This window comes from Apteryx mantelli, chromosome 8 (assembly GCF_036417845.1).
Source record: "Apteryx mantelli isolate bAptMan1 chromosome 8, bAptMan1.hap1, whole genome shotgun sequence".
Lineage (NCBI taxonomy): Eukaryota > Metazoa > Chordata > Aves > Apterygiformes > Apterygidae > Apteryx > Apteryx mantelli.
Window position 1 is genome coordinate 28,705,094 of NC_089985.1, and position 12,460 is coordinate 28,717,553.

Sequence of the window (12,460 nt, forward strand, 5' to 3'; positions counted from 1 at the left end):
AGTCTATGTTCCTCCTGGAACCCCTGCCTTGTCATTAGCATACTTTTCAAAAACAGTCAGCGAAACTCCTTGCTTAAAAGCCCCATTTTAAAGGTTTTTAAAAATAATTAATGTATGTAATGTATTCATTCTGAGATTAGGTGATCAGGACTGTATACGCGAATTGTCACACCAATGATTTTATAATGGCAGTATAAAAAATTTTGTAATTGTGCCCATCTCTTCACCATGGTTCCAAGCATCAAGTTCACTTTTGCCTGCAGCTCTGTATTCAGCAGAGACAAGCAGTGCACTGTCGCAACGGCATTACATTTGCATAACCTCCAGTAACCTCTGTGCTGAAGGCATCGCAAGATTTTCACCACTACTAGCTAAGCTGCAGAAGCTCACATTTGTGCTCTGGAAATCCTCGGTCCAATTAAGTTCAGTATACATGCTAGAAAAAAATAACAAAGTCTCTGCTGCAGAAATATTGGTAGATCATTTAAAACAGCACATGCAAAACAAAGAATATGGCATAGAGTCTGCCATACTATTCCTATGACTCAAGTCAGAAAATTGGAACATTTTTTCTGAACAACTGACTGAGAGGTTGGATACTTGGTTATCATACTGCAATTTCCCAGCGCTACTGGGTTTTATCACTCACTCTCCTCCCCAAAAGATTTTCTTCATATCAAACGACCTTTCAATTTTAGTCTTACTTTAAGTTCTTCTCTTTGACTGAATACTTCAGTATCCTATTTGTAGGACTTATTTTTTCCGTGTTACCCAGAAAGCAGGGCTGCAATGACAGCACTACCTGCTCAAGCATGTTTCAGCAAGCTGAACAGACCCCTACAGCAAAACCCCAGGAAAAGTAACTGCAGTCTCCGCGCCCCCACCCGCTGCTGTTGCTCTTACCTGCTGGATAAGGGACTTGGGGGGCTGCTCTCCGTCTTGGCCTTTTTGGGAACGGAGAGGCAGGAAAGCACGCTTACTCACATTTCACTTGCACCTCTAGGCGATAAAAAGTCTTCCCTGAACAGGGAAGGGAGGGACGTATAAGAACTATATGCTCACCACAGAGACAGATAAATAGACTGAATCATGAATCAAACGGCAAGAGTTAAACAAAATCCATTATCTATGTTCTTTGTAAAGTGCCTTTGCTGTGCTGGTTTCTGGGAGTCCATAGTTTGTAAACTCTCTACCACTAGAGGGCAAACTTGTCCAAGCCATTTAACAAAACAAAAGAAATCTCTGTACACTAATATATATTCAAATTTAATTACGGTTGATTGTATGGGAAGAAGCCTCTTTGCCTAACTGTACCTTCAGAGAAGGTAATGCAACTTGAGAACTTGATATCAGAGACACTAAAAATACTCAATTTCAACTATGCCAAAACACTCTGCCATTTCATTACATGTGGTCTTAAAAATTTTATAAATATCCAAGTCAAACACTCTGCTCAGATATTCAAGTAAAAATCTGGTATACATCTTGATATGAGTCAAATCAATACAAGTGAGAACAAACTAGATCCACTTCTCCACGTGAAAAAGAAAGATTTTGGAAAATATATTCATAGCAACTAGTCATAAAGTTTCCAGAAAACCACTGAGATATCTCTCTGGAATCTCCTATTAAAGGAGAAAGTGATAAAATGAAAAATCTAGACAGACTCTTTCTACAAGTCACCAGCCTGGTTTTCATCTTATTCTGAAAGAAAGCATTGGCAATTCAAGTCCAGTTCAATAGCTCTTCATAATGGTTTCAGAGTCTGCTTCTGAAGTTAGTTATTTTCACATAATATGGGCTTTTAGCACTGGGATACAGAAGGCAGTTTATAGTATAATAAACTGAAAGGAAGAAGGCAAAGAACATACAGGATGTATAGGGAATGACTCAAAGTGTAATTCAAACTACTGGGGGGAAAAAACACTTTTTCATAATTTCTTGAAAGTTTTATGCAGGTGATTCTCTTAATGGAAAGAAAATATAGCTTTGGAAAGGTCCTACAGTCTTATAAAACTGCAGAATTGGTATTAAAGCTCAGGAGCTGGAGAGTCTGTTCTCCCCTGAATGTAAGCAAAGCCAGTATTTTCTTCAAAGGGAGGTCCAGCTTCACCACTCTATTGATATGCAGTTCCACTGGTGTCTCTGAACTTGCATCTGCTCGTGGCAGCAGCAAGTGTGACCCCCCCCCCCCCCCCCAGTGTCAGGATTTTATAAAGATTATCCCAGCAAGCACACAAAATATCAAGAACGATAGGAAATTTTCAGCATTTTCCTTCAGCTCCTCAGAAGGGAAGTTGTCAAAGTAGCTGTCTGCTAAACATATCATCTGCCTTACCATAGAAAGAAGGATGTCAACACTGCATGTCAAATCCAACCCTGAGATGTATTTTTTAATGGGCAGGATCTGACTTAGACAGATCCCAAATCTCTCTGCAATTACCTGCATCTGCAGGAAAGGCACAAAAGGATTTATCTTAAAGAGTTCTCAAAGTATTTTCCAGTCCTGCTCTTTGTGACAGAAGCAAAGTAAAAATCTTAGGAAAATATTTTCGGAGGCATTGTTTGAAGAGATTATAAGTTTTAGTTGCTCCCATGCCTTCACACAGGGAACAGTGCCACTTACATGCAGAAAGGGCGCAGAGTTTGGACAACGATAGTCCGCTCTCAGCCTCCACCTCTCCTGGGGGTCTTGCAACCCTTATCCCATGAGTTTAAGCCCCCTGCCAGGACACAGACACTGTGACACATCATGGCGTTCATGAAAGAAACTACACAGAAGTGAGCTAATACCACCAGAATGATGCATCTACTACTGCAGCCTACTACCTTCAGAAAGTGTTTGGAAGGATGAAGCAGGGTTTGCTGTAGAAATGACTATCTATTCCTGCACCTTTCAAACATAGGCAGAGCGGGTGCAGAAATACAAGCACATGCATAGCAAATTGGACACTCCCAAAGTGTATCAGCTTAACCAGAGTAATGTATCAAGCATGCAAATCATCCCGACATGTATATCCACAGACCTACCATGGCAGCTGGAACAGACACCACTTCCTGAAGCCAGTGTTCACATGGGCACAAGCGGCAATTCGATTCATTCATACCAATACAGACTCATCTTTTCCCTGCTAGCCTTTCTTCCTACTCAAAGCATATTTCAGAAATGAGAGAATGTGACCCAAAGCCTAAACCCTGATGTAAGAACTGCTATAGCTTCTAGGTGCCCTTTCCACGGGCAAGGGGAAGTCACATCAGCCAGGTGTGAAAATCATCATGTATCATAGCTGGTTTCTCAGATTCATTTTTCACATACTGCTGCAAATGGTCACTTCACAGCTGTATCCAGCCAATATAACTAATTAATTACACTGTACTAGCACAAGAGCAGGTCTAGGGATGCAAATCACTAATGATGGCAGTTTAGGACGATGACATCCTTCACAGCCTTTTGTTTTGCGTCATTTTTACACCTACCCGAGGTGGGTACAGAGCCCTAACGTGGCTTTTTGCAAGAACTTTGTGAATATTCATCAAAAAAAAAAGGAGAATCAAGCCTTTATGGTTAAAGGTTTGGGGGGGTTGTTTTTCTTTTTTATTTTTTGCCTCTGTAACAAACCTTTATTCTCTCCTGGGTCAGATTCACTGAGCAAAAATGTGCTTTGGTTTGCCACAGAAGTAAATCTCTGGATAGGTTTTGCGTGGGCAAGTGTCCCTAAGGATTCTTAGAAGCTAAGCACCTAGGAACTGTTCATAATTAAGCCAGCAGTGTTCAATTATTAAGGGACGGCACATCAGCTGCTTAGCCAGCACATCTGAGTTTCATCCTATCTCCTTCCTTCCCTACACAAGAATCAAAATAGCATAAGTGCTATAGCAAATGATTTTCTGAAACTGTGTGTGAACACCCAACAAGGGAGTTTGCAGCTAAATAGATATAGCCAAACGCCAGCCATTCTGGACTGAACTGAACAAGGCAAGAGGTTCTAGCCCTTACTTTTAATGAGTTTCTGATATCTTACTCAGCTATCATCAGCCAATTTATTCTTTGGGGGTATGTATAATTTCAGCACATCTTAAGTGTGGAGGAAAGACAGGACATGCAGTTGTCACATTAATTATGTTTTCAACATATGCTGGTCCATAAAGGGACACAACTATGGCAGAAATGGAGTATCACTGCACTTCGCTTCTCAGCAGACCTCCTTGTGCCTGAGCATCTTCCTCAAAAGAAGGGAATGCTTCCTTCATCCTAGAGGAAAGGACACTGTTGTACCAAGCAACTGGGCAACCTTCTAGAAACAGTTCCCCAAATAGCCTCATTGTAATTGCTTCTGGTGGAAGACAACATAAGAATTCTGTTTTGCATAAAGGCATTAGGTAGAAAAGCTTTAATTATTAAAAAGAGTGTGAATTAAGCAGATACTGTGCTGCACCTCCAGTGCCTTGGTGAGAAGGCACTCTGTAAACAGAATTATTATTTCATCAACACAGTAGACTCCTCACTTAATGGCTCGCTAACTGGGCAAGAGATGAGATTCGATGTAAAGAAATCAATGACTCAAAGCAAGAGATTCAGAAAATATGAAACACCTACCGCTTAGCTCTTAAGATTGCACATTGTCTCCTATGGAAGTGACTCGTCTCATGCAGGGAGAAAATAACAGTCCTGCTGCTGCGTCCAACTGTAACCATAGGAGATAACAGTGAACTGGTGCATTGCTAGCACTAGATTCCCATACTTTAGGGTTTTTTTATTTGCCTTCCAGTGCTCTCCTTCTGTGCTGTAGCTGCTAAATAAATAAGTATTGCTACTTCATTTTTCCAAAGTGGTCCTATTGCCTTGCTCTGGGAGGGAGGGGAGAGCCAGGGGGAGGCCTAATTCATGACATCAAAGTCAGTATTTCTTAGTAGTAACAGCCTTATTTTGGTGTCCACCAGATGGGTGCATCAATCAGGATGACTCTGCTGTATTGCAGAGCAGAAGTACCAAAAGGCGTCCTGCAAAATTAAATGGTGAGAATAACGCAATCCCTCACAACTCCTGTTTTTTCTAACCTTATAACAGCTCAAGAGAGCAGAGAGGATATTTTCAACATATGGCTATAGGTGCATGACTCTTCTTCAGACAGCAGGCCAGAGGGTAAAAGGCAAGAGCAGTAAGTATCTCTCTCTCCTCCCCGGGAGTGAGCATGATTCATGGATGAGGAATACTTTATTTTCCTACTCACCAGTGTATTGAAGCTTTACTGTGAAATTACTTCTTAAGTTTTCCTGTTCTCTTCAGTGCTAATTTAGGGACATAAAACTCACTACGCTGGCACACTTTTCAGTGAAGCTGCTTCCGCTTCTCTTTCAAACTCCCAGGGAAAATCTCAGCTTTACATTGATCAACTCCTAAACAATGAATATGATTCTTCAGAGAAAGGTTCTTGGTGTAGTCTAGAGTATCTGGACAAAGAGGAAGGTGCATTAAACTACAGAGGAAATCTTTAGTTAATAGTTCCAAAGGATGGTACAAAACCTAACTGATTCTCTGAAGGAAGGAAAGATTAATATCCTATTTTACAGGGAGGAAAGTAAGATAATAGACCTAAAATCCCAGGAAAATTAGCAGCCAGGATCTCCTCAGTTTCAGTCCCATATTCATTTTTACAGGTGGAGAGCCAAATTTGGTCAGAATCTTTTCTATTTGTGTGGTAGTTTGTTTATTTATTGCTCCAGAAGGAACAGCCCATCAGAATTTCTCTCAAGTGATTTTGTTCAGAAGATACTATTGCTATGCTTTGGACTTATTTCCTCTCAACATCTGTACCAAATAGGGTACTTAGCAGTTAATATGACAGTAAACTATTAGAAATGACCCAGAATTGTGTTGAAGCCATGGTGCCACCTTTCATGCCTTTTTAAAGATACCTGTCTTTCTGACACATCTTTCTGGCTGCTTTTTATTGAGGGGAAATAATACAGCACAGAAATACACTGTTGAAAAATGGCAGTTTCCAATGTCTTCCTCAAAATAAACAAAAATCTTTCTCCATAAGTAATTGCATTAAATTCAACATCAGCACATAATAGACAGGAATACAAAATGAATCATAGGATTTCTATAAGAAACAGTTGCTTCATGAACTGGATATGATATGACTGCATCTTTAGTTTGGAAACAATTAGCCAGAAGCAATTATTTATTTGAGTTGTCACACTTGTTTTATCAGCTCTTCAGGGGATTCTCATGTAAACACAAAACTTGCAGAGCTGAAAACACTTGATTTTTCCTGCTCCAGTTGGACGAAGAAATAAAATGCAAATCAGTGACAACATGTTTAAAAAAAAATTTGTATGATCTGATTTCATCCATTATTTTTTTCCTTTTCTTGTTAAGACAAATATATTGCATGTTCTCAAACACTCAGGAGATCTCAAAACATTTAGTAGTCACACCAGTAAACTGGAATCAGGAGAATGCAAATAAATCCCTTCCTTCATTGCCTCATACTTTCCATTCTTCTAATTTGCAGTGGTAAATTTGAATCTGAATAGTCTCATTTTTCAGAAGGTGCTGAGCACTACCCAGTGTCTTTGCAACCACTGGGACATGCAGCTGTGACATTCAACATCTATGCAAATTTGGGCCAAGTTATCTGTAGTGAGACAACTAATGCAGCTGAGAAAAAGAGTTGCTTTGCCATCTCGTAGGAGAATAAAACCTCAATAGTGATCTGCTGACTCTGTTAGAGGTAACTCAACAACATTACAATAAAGCAAGCAGCCTTAGGAATAGGCTAAAAGTCATTAGGAGGTTAGTATTCAGAGCATGTCAGTGTACAATATATGGCACCATCATGCATTCAGGAAAACAGGTTCAGGTTTATAAACCACAAATGCAAATAAGGCCTGGCAAGCTTTATACTGTGAACACATAATTAGATTTAACATATGTAAACCATTGTGTAGCTCAGCTGGAGAATTAATGGTATCCAGGAAAAGAGATGCCAACATAGTAAGAAGTTTCTGTCTAGAATGAGATGAACAGTACACAGGACACTAATGTCAAGCTTTCTAACTTCACATTTCTGAAACAAGAACCAAGATGCATCTTAGAGAAATGTCTTGCTTATGCTGTTGACACTAGACATCATTTTCCAGGACATCCTGAGCAGCTAGCCAAGTGCAGTGTAGCTTCATAAAAGAACATGCTGTTGCTTGTTATTAAGTTATCTGACTGCTTAGGTATGGGACACAGTCTCTGGATAGTCACTCTGAGCACATTTGCTAGCAATAAGCATTATTTTTCAGGAAGCTAGGAAGGTTCAGGTGTTAACTGCTCATGTATGTATTAAGAGGTTTTTTCCTTTCAGAGCTGAATTCAAACCATCCATTTTTACTCATATGATTTTTTTTAATTAACTTTTTTATCTGTAACCTATTTTCTCCTTTTATAAGCAGCTTTTGAACACACAAGCAGACTTGGGATCTGGTTACACTCTCCCTGTTGAAACATTCACCAGGCTTCTGTGCTGAATCCTAATTCACTCGGTCCTGCATGCTGCCAGGACACAGGCTTGTGTCCTCAAGCAGCTGTAGCACTGCTTCCTGCTTTACTCCTGTCCTGTTTTCTGGGCACAAAACCCTTTAACGGGGATCTGGGGCCCAGCTGCTATAGGTACACAGGACAGACAAATAGCTGAACTACACTTCATCCTGAATGCCGAACACGAATACTCTGCCTCACAGATCAGAGGGTAATGAAAACTGAAGACACAAAGGGATTTTGCACTAGATTTTTGCAAAATCCAAGATGAGCTGACAATCTAAGCATTTCTCTGTCAACAAAGGCTGTTTGGGATTTACAAACTAGCTGTCTGTCCTGAAGAGTCTGATTTATTTGGTCTGTTCTGAGCAATCTTAAGGCATGCCAAGTTTTTATTCACAGCCATGACATTTTGCATAATACCGGAGCAGTGTATTTGCTTAGGAAGTGGTAGACCTGGATTCCAGGTGTACCCCAGCTGATGAGGGCTGAAACTACAGCTTGCATCTCCTGCAGGAAAATGCAGGAATGATTGGGCCCGACAGAGCCCCAGAGAAGCTTAACCTTAGATCCGAGTGGAACAGACCTGGGACCCAGTTTCTGCTCCCTGGGGTGTTTAAACATCTAACATTAGATGGCATCTGGATTGAAAAACAAAAACAAGCCAGAAATAATCAAGGACATAGAGACTGGAACCAAGAACACATCGCTCTTGGCTAAGCTCCATAATCACTAGATTAGATAATGATGCCAGTGCTCTTGGCAGACCTTATTTGCAACATGCTGATTCAACTATATTATTTCTGCTTTCTGCAGCAGCTTGAATGCTACTAGGTATGTGTCTCTGTACCACCCCCTTCATGGCACAATGTAGACATACTTTCATCTCTTCTATTGAAACAGTTTGGTACAAACTACTCTACCGCTCCCTGAGCCAGAGATAGCATTACTATTACTGACTAGTACTTATAACTTAACTGTTGCTGCACTATTATTACCCATTACTAAATTTGGACTGTACATATCTTGGTATCCATGGCACTGCCTGCAACTAGAACAGGAATGCTTCCCTGTTAATTTCAAGGAAGTTGCATGATTACCACAGTCATACATTTAATATGGACATCCTCCCCCCGTTTCAAATAATACTTAATCAGATTATAGAAAAAAGAAAGCAGGACTTCATGCCCTACCCAGGAATGAATACCCTACAGCCTAGAGGATTTTAGAGCAAAACGAAGATGATTTGACAAGGCACGGTAAGATGTTATAATTCATATGCCCATGTCTTTATTAATGTTGCCCATTATATCTCTCTCTCCATACAGTGTGGTGAGATTGGCTGGGCAGCTGCATTTCCAGCAGAAGAGGGCTTCGAATCCTGGCCTCTCATCCAGGTCAGCACCCTAACGATTAGGGATGCACAAGGGAACCACACCACATTCCTCCTCAGTGGGGCCTTTGGTGCACAAAGCCACCTGCCTGCAGCTCAGAGTTAAGCATCTGCCTGATGGAAAGGACATTTCCCAGGGGCCTGCTGAAGTGTCTCCGAGCATACCAGCTTTTATGAATCCCATTCCTAAGCACTTGCAAACTATTTAGAAAACCTGAAGTATTGATTCAATTGGGTGTCAGGGTGCCTGAAAGTTAGGTACCTCGACTCCAAGCATAAAGTGTCTCACATCTCCAAAGGGAATTAGGCCTCAGTTTTCTCTGTGCAATACCCTATCTTACTGAAGCAGTTTGAGAATAGGTGCATTAAAACCTGCAAGGCACTTGGATTTCATAGGGATGGAGAAGTGCTGAAGATTCAAGTATCAAAGACAACTAGATGACTGCCTAGCAACATAGGAATATACTTTAGCTAATTCCCAAGATAACCCACTTGCCAAACAGCAGTCATGGACAGTTATTATAAGGGTTAACTGTCCATATAATGTGTCTCAGTGGAAATTTCAGAAACTCACAAATAACCAGGAAATATAGTAGTACAACATTAAAAGTCGGTAAAAAGAGTTTCCACAGTAAATGTGTCTTCTTTTGAAATTAACCTACCTCTGACTCGCAGTCCACAAAAGTTAGATCATTTCCAAGCAAGTCTGCCACACTGAATGTGCAGTTGTTAAAATTTGCTGTTATGGCTGTGCATTATGTGATGCTTGCACAGCAAGATTAGAGATCCATTTCCAAAATTTGGGTCAAATTTATAAACTTAGACACAGAGCATTGTCTGTTATCGTAATAAGTTTTTTTCCTTCACACTCTTTCCTGTTAAATGCAAAGTGAAATTCCAGTTCATCTTTGGTAAACCTTTCAGTTGAAGTATAATTTTGATTGATAAACCTCCATAAACATAATCACTTTTATTATGTACGTCTGCAACACTCAGACCTTGATAATAAACCTTGGCATGACTGGCAGCAGCAGAATAACCATGGACACTTCTCTCTGAAAGAAGAGACAAAAATGCTTCCAAATAATTTACAGATGCTTCTTTTAACTTTCTGTACAGTTAGAGTTGACATCATCTTATATTATTAAAAAAATAGAAAATACACTTACAGATATATTCCTTTATCAGTTGCCAAGGAAATTAATTAATTAGGTAGCATTAATATTGTTACAGTTATAACTGTAGTGCTTGGAAACACCAGCTGCAGTCAGGGCTACTGAAACCAGAGCATGACACAAGCAGAAACTGATGGTCCTTTCAATTGCAGCCCAGAATCAGAAAAAATTAGACAAAAGAAAATTCTTTTACTCAAGTTTTTCAGATAGTGGAAAGGAAGCACAAGTAAATCAGGTCTTAAATTAGTATAAATCAGTAGTAATGGACTTTGCCATTTTTGGAGTGACTCTTTTTCTGTATCTAATAAGCACATTTAGGGCCATTCAAAACCATTAAACTATTCAGCCCTGCGCCCAAGAAATTATATTCATACCCTCACCAATCTTTTGCATTAATTATACCTTCTGAAGAGCTAGACCATTCTACAGAGCAGACCTTTCTCGATACTGATTTCCATACGTATTGCTACGGCATGACATCCATAAATATCGACTCCTCTCTGTATGCATCAATACCTCTCAATATCGACAGGCATCTAGTGCTTTTGCTCCGAGGACGATTTTGCTCTTGGTAAGCATCAAAAAATAGACATTGAATCCTCTTGCTATCAAGTCGCATCGATGCCTGTCCAATTCCATACTTATTGGTAGGGTTCGATATTGATAGGGTTCGATACCTATCGATATCAAACCCTATCAATAGGCCCAGATACCTCTCGTTCTTGACAGGCAGGCATACCTTTCAGTCTGAGGCCGATGTTGCTCTTGCTAGGCATCGATGACTATCGACATTGACTGTTTTTGATATCGACGGGCCTTGATGAGTATGGATTTCCATACATATCGCTAGGGCGCGACATCCATACATATTGATCCCTCTCCGCACACATCAACACCTCTCCACCTCAACATGCATCGAGGCCTGTCGGTTTCCATACCTACTCATATTGATTGATATCAACAGGTATTGACAGTTCTCGGTAACTATCAATATCAATCCCTGCTGACAGCCATCGATACCTCTTGATCTCCACTGGCCTCTAGCTTTTGCTCTCAGGAGGCACTGACCACTATCAACATTGACCGTTCCCAAAATCGAGAGGCCTCGATGACTACTGATTTCAAGACCTACCACTACAGAACGATATCCATTGATATCAAGCCCCACCAACAGCCATCGATACCTCTCATTCTAGACAGGTATCTAGTGCTTTCACTCTCAGACCCACTCTGCTCTTGGTAGGCATCAACAACAAGTGACATCAAATCCTCTCAATATCGTGAGGCATCAATGCCTTTCAATTTCCATACCTATCCATAGGGATCAATGACTATCGATCTCTATCAATGGCCATCAATATTTCTCGATCTTGACAGGCAACTAGCACTTTCGCTCTCAGGCCAATTTTGCTCCTTATGGCATCAATTGTATCAATATCAATGCATCTCGACTTCAGAATCTTCAATGATGGCCCATTTCCATACCTATCAATACCAATCCCTATTGATATATCTATCAATATTGATGACTGTCGATACATATGGAAATTAAAAGGTATCAATGACTCCTGATATTGGGAGGTTTCTATGTTGATATCAATGGATGTCTACTGATAGCAAAATCAGCCGTAGACCGAAAAGCTCTAAAACAGCACCTCTAGGCTTGGTCTTTCTCGCAACTCTATATTATACGCTAATCCTAAAAGATTTTTTCAGGCCAAACCTTAGAGTAAGACCCCCATTTTACGCCCAGATGATCCTGCTGTTTTTATAGCACAGAAAGTCTGCTCAGTAACTCTGACACATCTGTCATTTCTAAAGCCTGAGGCAGATGGCTGAGACATGCATGTTAAAATAAGAACCTAATCTGGCTTTTCCCCTTTCTGATCACTTATGATTTTGATCATGAATATTGATTCAACAAGGCTATCATTAGAAGGAAGGAAAGAGATTTTTGGCACACAACTAGAAAATATTTATACTCTAATCTTTCAAATGATTTTTTCAAAACAATTAAGTGATTAAATGTGTATTTATTTATATATATATAGATGTAAGTACTGATATATGTATTCTTACCCTGAAAGCACTTTTATAGAGAACAATTACTCTCTAAGAAAGAAAGAAAATTGAACTCAGTGCATTTCCAGCCAAAGCCCTTAGGTATAGTAAAGTAACAAGCCCTGCTTGTTGAACTTTTTTTCTTTAACACTTAAAGAAAAAAAGATTGGAAAGCATTGCTTTGAACTGAAAACTTAAGGCTCCACTGACATTAACAGAAGTTTTGCTGCTGGGATCAGAAATACATCCTGCAAATACTGATTGACTGCATTTTAAATCCAAGTTTAATTCCCCAAA

General features: G+C 40.0%; 1 protein-coding gene across 2 annotated transcripts in view; it reads right to left on the reverse strand.

Annotated features, from left to right (window-relative positions):
• Window positions 1-12,460, reverse strand: part of PTGFR (prostaglandin F receptor) — a 115,067-nt gene that overhangs the window by 25,191 nt on the left and 77,416 nt on the right. The window lies entirely within an intron of this gene.